Source organism: Centroberyx gerrardi, chromosome 23 (assembly GCF_048128805.1).
Source record: "Centroberyx gerrardi isolate f3 chromosome 23, fCenGer3.hap1.cur.20231027, whole genome shotgun sequence".
Classification (NCBI taxonomy): Eukaryota; Metazoa; Chordata; class Actinopteri; order Beryciformes; family Berycidae; genus Centroberyx; species Centroberyx gerrardi.
Window position 1 is genome coordinate 1,720,166 of NC_136019.1, and position 18,171 is coordinate 1,738,336.

The window sequence follows — 18,171 nt, forward strand, 5'->3', positions numbered from 1 at the left end:
TTTGTCCAGGTCAGATACTGAATGCACTGTATGTTCTTCTTTGTGTTGTTGTTTTAGTGAAACCAGGAAGTGTCCGTCCAGGCGTCCCGACCAAACCGCCAGCGCTGACCTCACCACGCCGAGCCAGCGGTGAGAGAGAGAGAGACTGTGTGTGTGTGTGTGTGTGTGTGTGTGTGTGTGTGTGTGTGTGTGTGTGTGTGTGTGTGTGTGTGTGTGTGTGTGTGTGTGTGTGTGTGTGTGTGTGAGCCCTAAGCTGGATGTAGCTGTAGTACAAAGGAGTGTTTGAGGAGAGTTTGAGAGCTTAGAGAGACAAATCCTGCAAACAATTTATGCAGAAACATGCAAACATCATGGTGTGTGTGTGTGTGTGTGTGTGTGTGTGTGTGAGGGGGGGGGGGGTTAATACATTATGCAACCCAGACCATGTGAAACACAAATGCCATGATTGTGCAAGAACCAAATAGTCACTACTGTTGTTTGTGGCATGTGTGTGTGTGTGTGTGTTGGTAGGAACTGTAATATATGCACATAACTTGTCTGCTGTATGTTGCTGTGCACAAAGACACATTATACAGCAGGTAGTTTTCAGTCAAGCAACCTGATTGGTCAACTTGACCATTGATAATTCCCACAATGCACAGCTACCCAGGCTTTACTGGTCGCTGCACAAACTGTTAGCTAGTTAGCGACCTTGCTTGTTTTACTTAACATACATAACTTTACATAATATGTTATCCAGCTAATCTGATGTTTTTGCTCATTTCAAATCAAAATTGCATTCATCCACTTTTGAATCTTCGGGTTTTCTTATGGTTTTATTTTGTTTTATTTTCTGTAGGGCTGCAGCTATCAATTATTGCCATTTTTGAATAATCTATGAAATAGTTTATTGCATGTTTAAAAACTTGAGTAAAAAAAACCAACATAATTTTCCATATTTAAAAAACTTAAAAAAAAAAAAGTTTTGCTGTTCTTGGTTTTTGCCTTTTTGTAAAGCATTTTTTCAGCTTTGCTTTTAGATAAATGCAATGTCAAAACAAAAGCTCATTATCATTATTATTATCATTAGTTCACCATAGAGCTTCTGACATGATATGATATAATATAATATAATAATATATAATATAATGACGTGTTCTGCTACAACCTCTCCCTCTCCCTCTCCCTCTCCAGCTCCGGCTCTGGCCTCCAAGCCCACCGCTCCCTCTCCGACTCCCTCAGATCCGTCTCCCGTCCCGCCCAAACCTCCCGCCCCGGCTACAGCCTCCAAACCCCCGGGACCCGCGCCTGTCCCGGGCCTCAAACCCACGGCTCCGGCCCCGGCCCCGGCCCTGAGGAAGGGCTCCCTGACTCTGACCAAAGCCGACTCTGCCGGCACCGCCAACCCAAACTCCTCAGATCCTCCTCTGCCTCCACGGTGAGACAAGGCAGACTTTATTTCTACAGCTCATTTTTTAATCTTATTTATTTATTTTTTGTTTGTTGTTGTTGTTGTTGTTGTTGTTTGGGTTTGCTTGTTGTCAATCGAGGGTGGAGGAGAGGTTTAAATATGGTTAATTTGAACTGTACTATGGGCAATATTGTTTGTAGTGAATTTCTCATCTCTTATTGATTTAAGCAAATTATAATAAAAATAAAAAGTGAAAAAAACAAACACAAAAAATACATAATTTGTCTAGTAAAATGACATTAAAAAAGAAAGAGAGAAAGATAAAATAGGTAAGTAAGGATGATAATAATAAAACATAGAAAGAAAGAAATAATAATAAAATAATAACCTGTTACACCTACATACAGATGATTTAGTGAAAGGAATGTTTTGAGCCGACTTTTAAAAGAGGCGACAGTGGGAGTCACATCTGGAAGTTTATTCCAGCAACTTGGAGCGTAAAAAACTAAAAAGCAGCTTCGTCAGATTTAGTTTTCACCGTGGGAAACGACTCACAGACCAGAGTCCCGGGACGACCACAGAAGCTGTTTGGTTCTTTATAGACGAGCTAACGAATCTAAGAACTGGTGTGACGTGTTCTGTGAGAAGAAATGAGAGAAAAGATCTGTTGGTAGACTGAATCCACGGGAACGTCGCTGTTTTTTTTTTTGGTTGGTTGGGGGGGGGGGGTAATATGAAACCACTGTTCTGTATAAGTGAGTAAGCTTGTTAATTAAATAGGAATCAGGCTGCTGGGTTTTAGGTTGATCCTGTGTGGAACGAAGGGAATGTGCTGCAGATCTGTCTTTATGATACGGCTGAAATCAATATCATGATAACAGAGGTGGGGACTCGAGTCACATGACTTTAATCGCCTGAGTCTTGACTTGATGCATGAAGAGAAGACTTGAGACTGGACTTGACTTGGGTTCTGGTGACTTGGGACTTGACTCTGACTTGTACTTTGATGACTTGAAAAGGTTTCTAAAGTCTTGACTTGAGATCTTGTGTTTGTGTAAATGACTCAGATTGAAAGTGATGAGATTTGTTCCAGCGGACGACTGAATTTAAATTCTGTTTTCTGAATTTGTATGGAATGATTGAATTTATTGAAGTTGAAACTGATTATAGAAATCAAACTCATGATGCTCTTACCAAGTTTTTATCCTATTAAAACCATATTGCATTGAAAAGTCCTAGATATTTAGTTTTCTTTAAGATATTAAATTGATACTGGACTCTTGATTTGTTCTGACTTGACTTGCTGTTCTACATTTAGACTTGAGACTTGACATTAATGACATCTCTCTCCTCTCTCTCTCTTATCTCTCTCCTCTCTCTCTCACTCTTCTCTCTCTCTCTCTCTCTCTCTCTCTTCTCTCTCTCTTCTCTCTCTCTTATCTCTTTTCTCTCTCTGTCTCTTCTCTCTCTGTCTCTTCTCTCTCCTCTCTCTTATCTCTCTCTCTTCTCTGTCTCTTCTCTCTCTTCTCTCTCTCTCTTCTCTCTCTGTCTCTTCTCTCTCTCTCTCTTCTCTCTCTCTCTCTCTCTCCAGGCCATCAGGGGTGAAGCTCCTCCCCCTTCGTCCTCCACCAATGAAATCCATTCCTGGCCGACCGCCCCCTCCCGCAGTCAGCACCACTTCCTCGTCCACAGCCAACCCGACGCCTCCTCTCTCCAAAACGAGCCCCGCCCCCTCTGTCACTCCAGCCAACCAGCCTCCTCCGTCCAAGACCAGTCTCTCCCCTTCTCCTGTCGCAGCCAATCAGACGCAGGGTCAGAAGGCAACAAAGAGAGGGCCCCCTCTGCCCCCCCGCCCTAAACCTGGACACCCCCTCTACAACACCTATGTGGTAGGTACACACACACACACACACACACACACACACACACACACACCCACACACACACTCCTTCAGTGGCTCCATTGGATATGAGTTGGAAAATAGATCTCTGAGATTTCCTTATTTGGTCATGTCTCAGAAACAGGAAGTCCTGGTTGTCCTGGACGACCCAAGCCCCGCCCCCTCAGAGCATCTGTTGAGCGAGGGGAGAGGTCAGACAGTCGTCACCCCTCTCATCGACCAATCACAGTGTCTCCTGGACCTGGACATCCAACCAGAGCCTGTTCCTGATCTGGACAGCCAATCAAAACCCATCTTGGAGGGCCTCGGCCTATCAGAATCACAGGTACAGGGAGCTAAAGTTGGTCTATTTAAAGCTTAAGAATTCTTATACTAAGCGTGGTTGGTCTGTTTAAATCATAAGAATTGTTATATGAAGCTAAAGTTGGTCTTTTTAAAGCCTAAGCTGAAGCTAAGCTGGCTCTTTTTAAAGGCTTAATATTGAGACAGCTAGCTAAAGTTGGTCTTTATAAAGCCTAAGTATTGGTACAGTTAGCTAAAGTTGGTCTTTAAAGCCTAAGTATTGGTACAGTTAGCTGAAGTTGGTCTTTAAAAAGCCTAAGTATTGGTACAGTTAGCTAAAGTTGGTTTTTATAAAGCCTAAGTATTGGTACAGTTAGCTAAAGTTGGTCTTTAAAAAGCCTAAGTATTGGTACAGTTAGCTAAAGTTGGTTTTTATAAAGCCTAAGTATTGGTACAGTTAGCTAAAGTTGGTCTTTATAAAGCCTAAGTATTGGTACAGTTAGCTAAAGTTGGTTTTTATAAAGCCTAAGTATTGGTACAGTTAGCTAAAGTTGGTTTTTATAAAGCCTAAGTATTGGTACAGTTAGCTAAAGTTGGTCTTTATAAAGCCTAAGTATTGGTACAGTTAGCTAAAGTTGGTTTTTATAAAGCCTAAGTATTGGTACAGTTAGCTAAAGTTGGTCTTTATAAAGCCTAAGTATTGGTACAGTTAGCTAAAGTTGGTTTTTAAAGCCTAAGTATTGGTACAGTTAGCTAAAGTTGGTTTTTATAAAGCCTAAGTATTGGTACAGTTAGCTAAAGTTGGTCTTTAAAGCCTAAGTATTGGTACAGTTAGCTAAAGTTGGTCTTTAAAGCCTAAGTATTGGTACAGTTAGCTAAAGTTGGTCTTTAAAAAGCCTAAGTATTGGTACAGCTAGCTAAAGTTGGTCTTTATAAAGCCTAAGTATTGGTACAGTTAGCTAAAGTTGGTCTTTATAAAGCCTAAGTATTGGTACAGTTAGCTAAAGTTGGTCTTTAAAGCCTAAGTATTGGTACAGTTAGCTAAAGTTGGTCTTTAAAGCCTAAGTATTGGTACAGTTAGCTAAAGTTGGTCTTTAAAGCCTAAGTATTGGTACAGTTAGCTAAAGTTGGTTTTTATAAAGCCTAAGTATTGGTACAGTTAGCTAAAGTTGGTCTTTAAAGCCTAAGTATTGGTACAGTTAGCTAAAGTTGGTCTTTAAAGCCTAAGTATTGGTACAGTTAGCTAAAGTTGGTCTTTAAAAAGCCTAAGTATTGGTACAGTTAGCTAAAGTTGGTCTGTTTAAAGTACTGAGACAGCTAGCGTAAACAGTAACTAAACCCCAAACCCAAATCTGTGGTGAAGCCTGACACCTAAAGGTGAAAAGTAGAGTACTGAACTGGTCATCTGCTATTGGCTGATCTTTGGTGCCAGGTGGGTTAGCTGTTGTACTCTATAGAAGGTGACATCATCACCTGGCAGCAAAGGTCAGCCAATAGCAGATGACCAGTTGTCAGGCTTTACACAGGTGTGGGTTTGGGGCTTAGTTACTGTTTCAGTTGGTCTTTTTAAAGCCTAAATCTGGGACAACTAGCTAAAGTCGCTCTTTTTAAGGGCCATGTTGGTGACTTTGAATTCTGATTGGACTGTTGTCAAGTCACCTGACAGGAAGTTGTTGCTCTGCTACCTGACACAAACGACATATTTTACATGAGTTAATTTGTCTGTTTTTGTCTTCCAGTCCATCCTGCCTGTCCATCCTGCTGAGCACAAAGACCAGCCAGAGCCTGCTCCTGTCAGGTCAGACACACATACACACACACACACAGACACGCACGCACACACACGCACACAGACACACACACACACAAACACACACACACACACACACACACAAAAACACACAAAATTGAATGTGGTGGTTTTCTTGTATGCATTATTCTGTGTCTGTGTGTGTGTTGGTGTGTGTGTGTGTGCATGTGTGTGTGCATGTGTGTGTGTGTGTGTGTGTGTGCGCGTGTGTGTGTGTGTGTGTGTGTGTGTGTGTGTGTGCATGTGCAGCGGTCCCAGGTGCGTCGCCAGGTTTGACTACGAGGGAGAGGAGGAGGACGAGCTCACCTTCTCCCAGGGTGATGTCATCGCCCTCCTGGAGCTTATTGGCCAGGAGTGGGGGCGGGGCCAGATCCACGGGCGAATCGGAATCTTCCCCCTGAACTTCACCGAGGTGGTGGAGCCCCTTCCCCAGTCGGCGCCGCCGTCGCCAGGGGAAACGGCGAAAGATTCGTCAACGAGCGAGGAGACGACAGAGGAAACTACAGGTGAGATGGACCACTAGCTTCCTTCCTCCCTTCCCTCCTTCCTTCCTGTCTTCCTTCCTGTCTCCCTTCCTTCCTTCCTTCCTTCCTTCCTTCCTTCCTTCCTTCCTTCCTTCCTTCCTTTCTTTCTTTCTTTTTTCTTCCTTTCTTTCTGTCTTTCTTCCTTCCTTTCTTCCTTCCTTTCTTTCTTTCTTCCTTCCTTCCTTCCTTCCTTCTTTCCTTTCTTTCTTTCTTTCTTTCTTTCTTTTTTCTTACTTTCTTTCTGTCTTTCTTCCTTCCTGTCTTCCTTCCTTTCTTCCTGTCTTCCTTCCTCCCTTTCTCCCTTCCTTCTTTCCTTTCTTTCTTTCTTTCTTTCTTTCTTTCTTTCTGTCTTTCTTCCTTCCATCCTTTCTTCCTTCATTCCTTCCTCCCTCCCTTCCTTCTTGTCTTCCTTCCTTTCTTTCTTCCTTCCTTCCTTTCTTTCTTTCTTTCTTTTTTATTTTTTTCAACTTACAGTAAAAGCTCATTAAACAACTATAAAAAACACAATAAAAACATGATAATGTTTATAACGATAATGTTAACGTATTTTTCAGATTATTATACATTCATTTATTTGTATAGCATGAAGGACGGGGAAAATCAAATGAGTGCTGTATTTTTCACAAGATTTATTTGCATTTACATTTATTTTGGATTTGGCCCAAGCCAAGTGAGCGATACTGGAACAATACTGCAGGACTAAATCAGTGTGAATGATGTCATTCAGATCAACAGTCCAGGTTTTACAGCATTGCAGTTTGCACATAGAGTCATTTTCTCAGTTTTATTGATTATTGTTTTTTCTGCTCTGTCTTCAGCACCAAAACCTGCACAGGACGAGTCAGCGGTGAGTGAGAGTTGATTCATTATCCTATTATTTATTATTTCAATTTTTTATTATTATCCTTACCTATTTTTATCTTTCTTTCTCTTTCTTTCTTTCTTTCATTCTTTCTGTCTTTCTTTCTTTCTCTTTCTTTTTTAATGTCATTTTACTAGAGAATGTTTTCATTTCTGTCTTACTTTTGCTTTCAATTTTGCTTTTGCTTTTAATTGTTTTAATACATTTATTTTATGTAAAGCACTTTGAGTTGCATTCTATGTATGAATGGTGCTATCAACATAAAGTTATTATTATTATAATTAGTATTATTTGCTGCTGCAACAACGCAATTTAACCCACAGTTAACCCAAAGTTTCATACAATTTAATAAAATTTGAACCAGATTGTTTTTTTCCTCAGAGTTTGTTGAAGTAAAGTTAGCTTGATCTTTCTGTGTGTGTGTGTGTGTGTGTGTGTGTGTGTGTGTGTGTGTGTGTGTGTGCAGGCGGAGTGGGCCCTGGCCCTGTTTGATTTCCCCGGTCAGACGGCGGAGGACTTGTCGTTCCAGAAGGGGGCGCTGATCCACGTGACGCAGCACGTCGACGCCGAGTGGAGGAGAGGAAGACTGGAGGGGAGGGAGGGGCTTTACCCTGCCGCCTTCACACAGGCCTGCCCCGGTACACACACACACACACACACACACACACACACACACACACACACACAGGAAAGACCCTGTGCAGACTCTCTCTCTCTCAGCAGGGAAACCAACGCTCACCACACCTGGGTCAAATAGTATTTGCCAAAAGCTCCTCATGGTTTGTTTTATCTTCTCCAGAGTGCCAGGTGGGCGGGGTTTAACCACACAGGACGATACAGTGACGATACAGCCAATCACAGGACAGGAATTTGTAAGTCATTTTAGTCGACGTTTCTGATTGGCAGCTCACCTGAGGATGTGTGGGTTGTGATGTGGTAAACCCCGCCCATCCGGTGCTCCGAGGGCAAGAAAACAAACACTACAAAGTATTTTCAAGTACTATTTGACTCCGCTCTGATGAACACACACACACACACACACACACACACACACAGGTGCAGCTGGTGATAAATGTGGGCCACTGAACATCTAACCACCACTTCCTCTTCCTGTTTTCAGCTCAGCCAATCCCAGGCCAGCAGTCAGCGGTTAAGGGCGTGGCCAAGGCTCTGTTTGATTTCACAGCTAAGAGCGAGGATGAGCTGACGCTGAAGGTGTGTGTGTGTGTGTGTGTGTGTGTGTGTGTGTTTTGGGGTGTTATAACAACTTCAATTTGTGTCTGTACTTTGATAAACAAAACCTTTCTCTCTCTCTCTCTTTCTCTGTCTGTCTCTCTTTCTGTCTCTCTCTCTCGGTCTCTCTGTCTCTCTCTCTGTCTCTCTCTCTCTCTCTCTCTCTCTCTCTCTCTCTCTCTCTCTCTCTCTCTCTGTCTGTCTGTCTCTCTCTCTCTGTCTCTCTCTCTCTCTATCTCTCAGGTGGGCGACGTTATGACAGAGGTGGAAACTGTGGATGAGCAGTGGATTATGGGAGTTGTAGGCGGGAAGCGTGGAATTGTTCCTAAAAACTATATTTCACTCCTTTAAGAAGAAACAAACTGAGCGGTGAACCAGAAGGAAACTAGAAACTTTCTTCCTCTTCCCCACCTGGTGTGAAACTCCAGTGGGGTTCAGATGAAGCTGTGCTCCAGTGTTTTAGTGTATTTCAGTCGACCAAACATTTCAGTTTTACAAACCGCCTCCGTTTTCATCAGTTTTGAAAGAACAAGGATCTGCAGCAGTTCTGCATGGGAACCAGCGCATTAGAAGACAAAGGACCGTCGGGACTGTCTCTTTGACGACCCTCTAACATCGCCCTGGCAACCGAGGACTCGCCTGACCGCTCACTGTCATGACGACTGAGGACACTATGAACCGGCGTTGCCTTGACGACAGAGGAAATTGACTGTTGCCTGTTGATTGGCCATTCAGCGTTGCCTCGGTGATTGAGAACACTTTTCCTTACTGGCCGTTGCCCTGACGACCAAGAACACTACACCAGCTTCGCCTTCGTAAGTTACTGTAGACTCTGATTGGCTGCTGTTGCCATGGAGACTGAGAATCCTGCTTGGTGTTGCCATGACGATTGAGATCAGTGACACCACAGGAACACATGGCGTTGCCTTGACAACAACAGAGAACACTAACAACACCGGTATTGCCTTGGTGATTGAGAACACTTTTTCTTATTGGCTGTTGCCTTGGCAACCAACGACACTACACCAGCCTTACCTTGGTAACTTAGAGCCCTGAATGGCTGTTGCCATGGAGATTGAGAACCTGTGTTGCCTTGACAACAACAGAGAACACTATCCACCAGTGTTGCCTTGGTGATTGAGAACACTAACTTTTTGGCTGTTGCCTTGGCAACCAACAACACTACACCAGCCTTACCATGGTTAGTTAGAACCCTGAATGGCTGTTGCCATGGAGATTGAGAACCTGTGTTGCCTTGACAACAACAGAGAACACTATCCACCAGTGTTGCCTTGGTGATTGAGAACACTAACTTTTTGGCTGTTGCCTTGGCAACCAACAACACTACACCAGCCTTACCATGGTTAGTTAGAACCCTGAATGGCTGTTGCCATGGAGATTGAGAACCTGCGTTGCCTTGACAACAACAGAGAACACTATCCACCAGTGTTGCCTTGGTGATTGTTAAAGCCAGCATTGCCCTCTTAACAGAAAACACTGCTGTTACCATGGTAACTGAAAGTGCGCTCATGTCGTTTTTAGTGTCGCTGCAGTCACTTCCTCCATGTTCCATTAGACTCCGCCCCTTTCCCATCTTTTCCATCATGCTGATCGATCCTGACTGAAGTCTGATCTCTTCACTACAGAGCTGCTACCTGCCTGCTCCGCCTCTCCACTCCGGTCCAGAAACCAAACCCCAGAACACCCAGAGCCGAGTTCTTCAACTGCACATGAGTGTAGTCGGCAGAATCAATCAGTATGATGGAAAATGATGGAAAAATAGAGTCCAGGTGGAAAATGTCCGGAGCTTTAAAGAGTCCTGCCGAGGGAATTCAGCTTTTCCTCTACATACAGACGTGATCACAGATGTCTCACTCATGTTAAAATGTTTTGTTTGAGTGGTTCAATTTAAACTTATTTCATTTTCAAAACTCCATCCTGTCTCCAGTCAGTTTCTGTCTAACTCCAGAAACGCATCACAGCTAGACTCGCTCCTGATTGGCTCCCTCGCTTGAAGAATTCCTGAAATCCGTCCAATCAGGGTTTGCAGTTCGCAGCATTTGAACCGGAAAGCCTCCACTCAGCAGGTTTTACCTCATTTGAATTAGAGGAGCCGCTGCTGTCGGCCAATCAGGAGCCAGTATTGTAACGACTTCACATTCATTCAGTTTAACGCATTCAACTAAACTGCATTTATCATGAAGAACTTTATTGTGATCCTGAGCCGGAGGAGAGGAGAAACTAAATCATGAAAACTGAATAACATGGAGCTTTCTGAGCCAGCAGACAGACAGACAGGCAGACAGACAGGAGAGAGACAGACAGACAGACAGACAGTAGAGAGACAGACAGACAGACAGACAGACAGTAGAGAGACAGACAGACAGACAGTAGAGAGACAGACAGACAGACAGACAGTAGAGAGACAGACAGACAGACAGACAGTAGAGAGACAGACAGATCTGTGGTGACATCATCACTCTGCTGAGGCGGAGGGGAACCGGCGGTAAAGTTTATAATTAACTCTAAACACATTTTAATGTCTTCTAACACTATCTGAGCACCTGCAGTGGTTATAAAGCTAATAATGATGTTTTATATGTATTTACATATAAAGAGTTCGGGTTAGAATGAGTTTATAATGTTTTCCAACCCTCCATCTAAGCTTTGACATGCTTCTAGTGGCTCACTTTACTTAAAGTAGAACACAAAGTGGTTTATAAATCTTTAATACACTAAGAGCAGCAAATCACTTTACTTGAAGCAAACAAAACACACAAACAGTCGCTTTATAATACACTACAGATATAAATCATACTGCACTTTAAGTCCAAGCTGTGTTATAAGACCGGTTTCCTAACAGAGGAGGTTATAAAACATTATAAACATATTCTGTAAGGCTTTATACAAAGATATTAAGAAAACAGAGCTGGTAACACTTTACAATAAGGGTACATTAATTATGGGTTGCTTAGTTAATGCTTATTAAGCATTAACTAACCTTTAATTAATGTACCCTTATTGTAAAGTGTTATCAATGAGCTTTATAACACTACACATACAAATCCTAGAGGTTCTTATAGTGTTATAAGACATTAAAACATGTTTATAGTTTGTTATAGTGAGACTATATGTGCCTACTTTATAGGAAGTGATATGAAAATGACAATAAGCAGGCGGCGCTGTGAGAAGGTTTCCAGTGGAGGAACCTCAGACTGTTTGAAGCGTCTGCTGGTTCAGGTCTTCCTCTCTGGAGCGTCTGCTGGTTCAGGTCTTCCTCTCTGAAGCGTCTGCTGGTTCAGGTCTTCCTCTCTGGAGCGTCTGCTGGTTCAGGTCTTCCTCTCTGGAGCGTCTGCTGGTTCAGGTCTTCCTCTCTGGAGCTGAACAGTGTTTGGAGGCAGTGTGACAGACTCTCCTGTACTGGAAGAGTTCAGAAGCTCAGGCTGTAGATCTGAATCGTACTGTACCGCTTCCTCTTGCTCTACATGCTCCGACATGTTTTCTTGTTGAAACATCTCAGAAAACAGCATCTTCTCACTTCCAGGCTGAACATGAATCAACTTATCAACTGAAACTCTGTTAGTGTTTTTCTTCTTATTAAAGATAAAACATGGAGGGTTTTCTCTGAATCTGCCGCCGTGAAATTGGTGACGATGACGAGCGTTTCGGCTCATTCCCCTCGCTCCTTATGTTTAGTGTTTTATCTGACGGGAGTGAGCGGGATACTGGGCGGGCTTGGGCCATAATTCAATAATATGGTTTATGGTCTCTCAGTGGAATCATATGGTGATGATATGGTGATTTGGGGAAATCGTGACGCACAATTCTGCCGTCTGAACTGATCAGAACGAGCACAATTTATTTAAAAACTGACAAAATGAGGTGTGGTGGGAATATGATTTGAAAATGTCAGTTTTGTTTGACATCAGTTTTCCAGAGTAACTCCCATATGAACCAAATTAAACGATGAAACTGCGTCCGCTCTCTGTGGCGGTGAAAAGCCCGGCGCTGCGTTCCAGAGACGTCGGAAAAGTCGGAAATTCCAGTTTTACTGCGAGGAAAAACGTGATGAAACGGCCCTTTGAGTCAGGAGTAGGAAACTCAAGTCGGATTTCTGAACACAGAGGTCATGTGACGCCGCGTCACCATGGAGACAAACACTGTGAACTCTACGCAGCTTCACTGTTCAACATGTTTATGATGCTCAGAATACACTAAAGTTGCATGTTCAGCATCACGTGACCTTAAATCATGAAAACAGCTGTGTGGTAAAAGGTTAAAGAGAAACTAAACTCCTGCCCCAAATCTGTGTGACGCCTCACATCTACTGGTGAACAACATGCTGCTGAAATGGTCATCTGCTATTGGCTGATCTTTGGTACCAGGTGATCACTTGGCACCAAAGATCAGCCAATAGCAGATGGCCATTTCAGTAGCATGCTGTTTGTTTGTTTTTTACCTTTATTAAATGTCACACTTTACTCAGATTTGGGTTTGGTCTTTAAATATATAAATTTGAAATGTAAAGTAGCATTTACAGTTGCTAACGTTCTGTGCTAACTAGCTAACGTTGCTAAATATAATTGGTCATAACATTAGCTGTTGCAAAGGGAACAGGATGTTGAAAATCTGTGTTTCTCTCCTGGTTTTTCTGACCAACCGACTTTAGAATTTCCCACTTCTGACGTTGACTTGAACGCAGCGTCGTCACAACTAGTTCACTGGCAGTTTATCAAAGAGAAAATCTGACGTGTGGCGTCTTTAACATGCTAGCTATATGACTGGTCGTGTACCAATGTAATGACTGTAACGTGTGTGTGTGTGTGTGTGTGTGTGTGAGAGAGAGAGAGAGAGAGACTGGAATAGCTTTGTAACAAATGTTTTAATGTATAACCAAACATTCCAACTTTTTAATCCAAATAAAACGACGAGACGTTTTAATAATTGTTAATCCTGCTGTTCTTTTTTTATCATAGTTCTGTTGTTCTCAGTACAGCTGAGACTACCCATAATGCATTTTACCAGATTTTACCAAACTGAACAGTTCCTCCAGCAGCTGAAGTGAAACCAGAATGATGCACTTTCAAAACGAGAGCAGTAGAAGTCCTTGTTTGACTAAATGAGACACTTTTACACACTGGATGCTCTACAGTTTACACACACACACACACACACACACACACACACACTGTCTGTCAAAAGTTCGGGGACTCTTCGCCTTTTCTAAATTTCAAGTACAGTTTGATTTTCTCTGTTATTTTTCAATGAAGAAGTAAAGGGGAAAAAATTGCTGCAATGCTTCTTTATTTTGTTAACATAAAATATCTATTTCCTGATACTTTGGATCTATTTCTTCAAAACTCAGTCAGTATATTTATTTATTTATTTATTTATTTATTCATCAAAGTGTCTCTTTGGTCTGAAGTGGAGGTGTTTCTCTTTTCTCTCTTTTCTTGGCATGAAGAAAGTGTGAGCAGCAGTTCAGCTGCTGAGGGTTTTTTTTTTTAACGAACGTAGTTTAATTGTTTTAGTGTTATCCTCACTAATATTTGCATGTATGATTTTTTTTCTCAAACTAAACCTAGTTAGTCTTTAATGTTATTGCAAGCCGACAAAGAAAACTTGCTGTTTTATTGAACATTTTCAAAAGCGAGGAGTCCCCAAACTATTGATCTATTGGATGATGAACTTGAGGTAATAATTTGCAGAATGGATTTCTAGAGTTTTGGAAACAGACTCTTCAGTCAGTTTGTTTATCTTCCTGGTTGAATAAAGGTTACAAAATGAAATACTGCTTGTGAACAGGAGCAGCGGACTGGTTTCTCTCTGTGGAGGCTTTACTGATGACCTCATCACCTTTGGACTACAGTGACATCATTTCCTGTGGACTGTGTGGCAGGGTGAGTGGAGCGCTGTTTAACTGTACTGGGTGCCAGACTGAATGTGTGTGTGTGTGTGTGTGTGTGTGCTGGAGTAGATGGTGAAGGGTGAGAGTTACACACATACATTATCTCTCTCCGTCACACACACACACACACACACAGTTTCAGTTCCAGGAACAGCTGCACTCACCTCAAAACCACAAGTAGTCAAACAAGGGTACAACTAACACACACACACACACACACACTCTCTCTCTCTCTCTCTCTCTCTCTCTCTCTCTAACACACACTCTCTCTCTCTCTCTAATGCACACGCACACTCTCTCTAACGCACACACGCACACTCTCTCTAATGCACACGCACACTCTCTAACACACACACACTCTCTCTAACACACATGCACACTCTCTAACACACACTCTCTCTCTCTAACACACACACACTCTCACTCTCTAACACACACACACTCTCTCTAACGCACACTCTCTCTCTCTAACACACACACTCTCTCTCTCTCTAACACTCTCTCTCTAATGCACACACGCACACTCTCTAACACACACACACTCTCTCTCTAACACACACACTCTCTCTCTAACACACACACTCTCTCTAACACACACACACTCTAATGCACACACACTCTCTCTCTAACACACACACACTCTCTAATGCACACACACTCTCTCTCCCTAACACACACACACTCTCTAATGCACACACACTCTCTCTCTCTAACACACACACACACTCTCTCTCTCTAATACACACACACACACCGCTGCCTGTCAGTCAGAAGCAGACAGTCTGTTATCTTCTTTTGTGATGATGATGATTTCTTGACAGACGTCATATTGACATGAATCAAGTGAAACTGACTGAAAGCAGCAGATGATCTGCCAGAGCAGAGAGAGAATTTGACTAAAAATATCATAAAAATAAAGTCATATAATAATAAAATAAAGTCATATAATAAAGTTAAAATCACTGGGCAGCTCGTCATGTTTTGCAGGGCAGATAACAGAAGATATTAAAGATAATTCAGAAAGGAAAATGTTTAATATGTCAAAGTTGGCTCCAGCAGTTTCACAGTAATAATAATAATAATAATAATAATGTCTTGTTTGTCTGCGCTATTTCTCCTGTGAATATAAATCGTTCCATAACTGCTGCAGTCACATATCGTTTTAAAATGTTAAAATAATAAACGTGTGATTATTGATGTTTAGACAACAGATTCACACACAGCAGAATGTTTCAAGATGTCATTGCATTTGTTTTATTTTCACAGTTGAACGCATCTTTTGTCTTGATACAAATCAGGGTTTTGTTTTTTTTTAATTTTCTCTGGATGCCCGCGCCCCGTTCCCCACAAACATACATGTTTCATATCAACACACGTCACGTTTACAGATCATCGTTAGCATTAAAACATGTCTACAACATGTCTTCAAAACACTGCTGCTCCTTCACCAAAACACAGGAGTGGGTTTCCTAAAAGGATCTGAGAGGGAGAAACACAGCGGAGGTTTCACTCGACAGCTTCTTAGACTGGATGTTGAGAGGAATCACAGTGCATCCTTTTATTCACCGGGAGCTTTTTTTTTTTTTAAATTGGTTGTGAAACAAGGTGCTGATGGATGTCAAGGTCAGAGAGCTTTAAAGAAATGAAATCCAACGCCAAAGTTCACAAAGCTTTTTGCTGTTTTTATAATAAAAGGCTTTCAAGCATTGAACATAACAGAGTATTCCCTTTATTTTCTTTGTTGTCCCAAGTCAGTCTCAAGTCTTCAGGCTCAAGTCAAGTCCCAAGTCTAAATGTAGATTACCAAGTCAAGTCCAAGTCAAGTCCATGTCATTAATGTCAAGTCTCAAGTCTAAATGTAGAACAGCAAGTCAAGTCGGAACAAATCAAGAGTCAAGTATCAATTTAATATCTTAAAGAAAACTAAATATCTAGGACTTTTCAATGCAATATGGTTTTAACAGGATAAAAACTTGGTAAGAGCATCATGAGTTTGATTTCTATAATCAGTTTCAACTTCAATAAATTCAATCATTCCATACAAATTCAGAAAACAGAATTTAAATTCAGTCGTCCGCTGGAACAAATCTCATCACTTTCAATCTGAGTCATTTACACAAACACAAGATCTCAAGTCAAGACTTTAGAAACCTTTTCAAGTCATCAAAGTACAAGTCAGAGTCGAGTCCCAAGTCACCAGAACCCAAGTCAAGTCAAGTCTCAAGTCTTCTCTTCATGCATCAAGTCAAGTCTCAAGTCTTCTCTTCATGCATCAAGTCAAGTCTCAGGCAATTCAAACACTAAGTCATGTGACTCGAGTCCTCACCTCTGTTGTAATCGATGAGCTGCAGCATAAAGATTGGTAAAATAGTATTGAGTCAACTATGGTTGTATTTAGAAGAAGAAGCAAAGTTTCAAACCAGATTCTGTCAAGTGAAATCACAAAAACGTAAAAAACTTTCAGCAGGAGCCGCAGCTGAAGCCAGGTGTTCACAAGTCTAAATGACAGTTCGGGGTTCAACTCAATTTTCACTCAAATCTTCAAAATTAAAATATTGAAACACTTCTGGCATCAGAAGGTTGTGATATTAATAATTAAACATGAATGCTCCATCAAAAGCAAATGAATCACAGTTTTAGTTGAATGTTCCAGAGAACTGAACGGACAGGAAATGGACCCCGGCTGTCTTCAGTACATCTTCCCTCAGATTCCTTTTAGGAAAGCAGCCCAGTTTGGTTCAAAAACCTATTTTGTCTACTGCACTTAAGATTCAGTTCCTGTCTAAAATGAGGCATGATGGGAAATGATCACACACACACACACACACACACTCGCACTGCGTTTGATAAAAACACACAAAGGGCCTAGAAACCACAACCTGGGTCCAATTACTATTTGAAATGGATTCAATTACTTTCTGTGGGATTGATTGATTGATCTGGTCGGACGCAGTGGAACCAATAGGATCGTCCCCAAAGTGCTAAACTCCGCCCACCTGTCGCTCCTGGTCAATCGGTGCTGCGTTCAGGTCGTATGGAAATCCGTATCAGAGCGACTTGGAAGTCGTCTGAAGCCATCAAGACGCCATGATTGTAGTTTTCTGTAGACTTTGGTCGCCCCTGATCAGCTTCTTTAACACTGAACACACAAACTTACTGATGATTTATCTGTTTTACAGCAAACCAAACACTGAAATGTGTAGCAGGTGGTTGTGCCCTGCTGTGTCTGCTCAGTTGTGATCAGGACTTGTGTGATGAAAACTGATTTATTTGTTTGATTTGAACTGAATCTGTCATTCTCTACACTTTCCTTTCCTTTCCTTGTTTCTGAACTCAGTAAGTCGAAGAAATCAGAGTCCATCGCCAAATCTCGAGTTCCCAAGTATCCATCTTACCAGCTGAAAGCTGAGCTGAACAGTATTTTCTAGTAGGAAGCTTGTATCTACCGTCTTTCCCATGAGAAGTGAATGCAGCATAAGGCAGTGATTACACTGAAGGCTTCGACACAGCAAATTGCGCACAGGAGGTGAAGCTGGCAGGAAAAATAACTCGCAGGATGTTGCTGGGATGCGATAGTTGTTGCCGATTGTTTTGTCTTAACGTCACGATCATGTGACGCGACTCCTGACCTGTTGGCAGTTTGTGACACTGAATCAGGTCACTTGTCGGGTTTGTGCAGCTGTCTGACAACAGAAACAGTAGTTTTATCAATGACAACACTTAAATGTTTCATTGAAACTCAAAACTCGACTCTGTTTCTATCTACTGTTCAGCCTCCTGAACTCCACTACATCATGTAAGATGGCAGCAGAGAGGCAGAGAACATCCAGAACTAAAAAACAAGCGAGTGCCGTCACTTCAACGAAAAATAGTGAAAGTAATCAAAAAGATTTCGGCTGATAGTCGACCCAGGTGTGGCAGAACCGCTAACAGTATCAACAGAAGGCTCCTCTTGGTTTGGTATAAAGCAAAGAGAAAAGAATTAAGACTACTGGGTTCATAGCAGGCATAGAAGATCAAAGGCCGACCCACTGATTAAAAGAGTTTGGCTGTTGCTGCTGTTTTCCCTGGCGGCCATGTTGGCTCCACAGTCACTCAGTCACTGGTGTTTCCATAGGGAGGTAACGAGGAAGGCATCCATGTTGGATTCAGGTTCTTGGTCTAACATGAGAAAGGCCGATTGATCGATGGGTGGAGATTGCGGGTCTGATGTTGCGTTGATGACGTCGTTGATACAGTTTGGAAGCGTTTGTGTGTTTAA

The 18,171-nt window shown here is 42.1% G+C and overlaps 1 pseudogene across 1 annotated transcript in view; it reads left to right on the top strand.

Moving 5' to 3' along the window:
- LOC139913977 (uncharacterized) overlaps positions 1 to 10,625 on the top strand; it is a 31,573-nt pseudogene extending 20,948 nt beyond the window's left edge. The window contains exons 8-17 of the transcript XR_013508009.1: positions 58 to 129; positions 1,174 to 1,417; positions 2,982 to 3,279; positions 3,410 to 3,616; positions 5,313 to 5,371; positions 5,633 to 5,889; positions 6,726 to 6,754; positions 7,236 to 7,407; positions 7,890 to 7,984; positions 8,246 to 10,625. The product of XR_013508009.1 is annotated as an uncharacterized LOC139913977 (transcript). The remainder of the gene's footprint in view (positions 1 to 57; positions 130 to 1,173; positions 1,418 to 2,981; positions 3,280 to 3,409; positions 3,617 to 5,312; positions 5,372 to 5,632; positions 5,890 to 6,725; positions 6,755 to 7,235; positions 7,408 to 7,889; positions 7,985 to 8,245) is intronic.
- Positions 10,626 to 18,171: the final 7,546 nt, after the last annotated feature.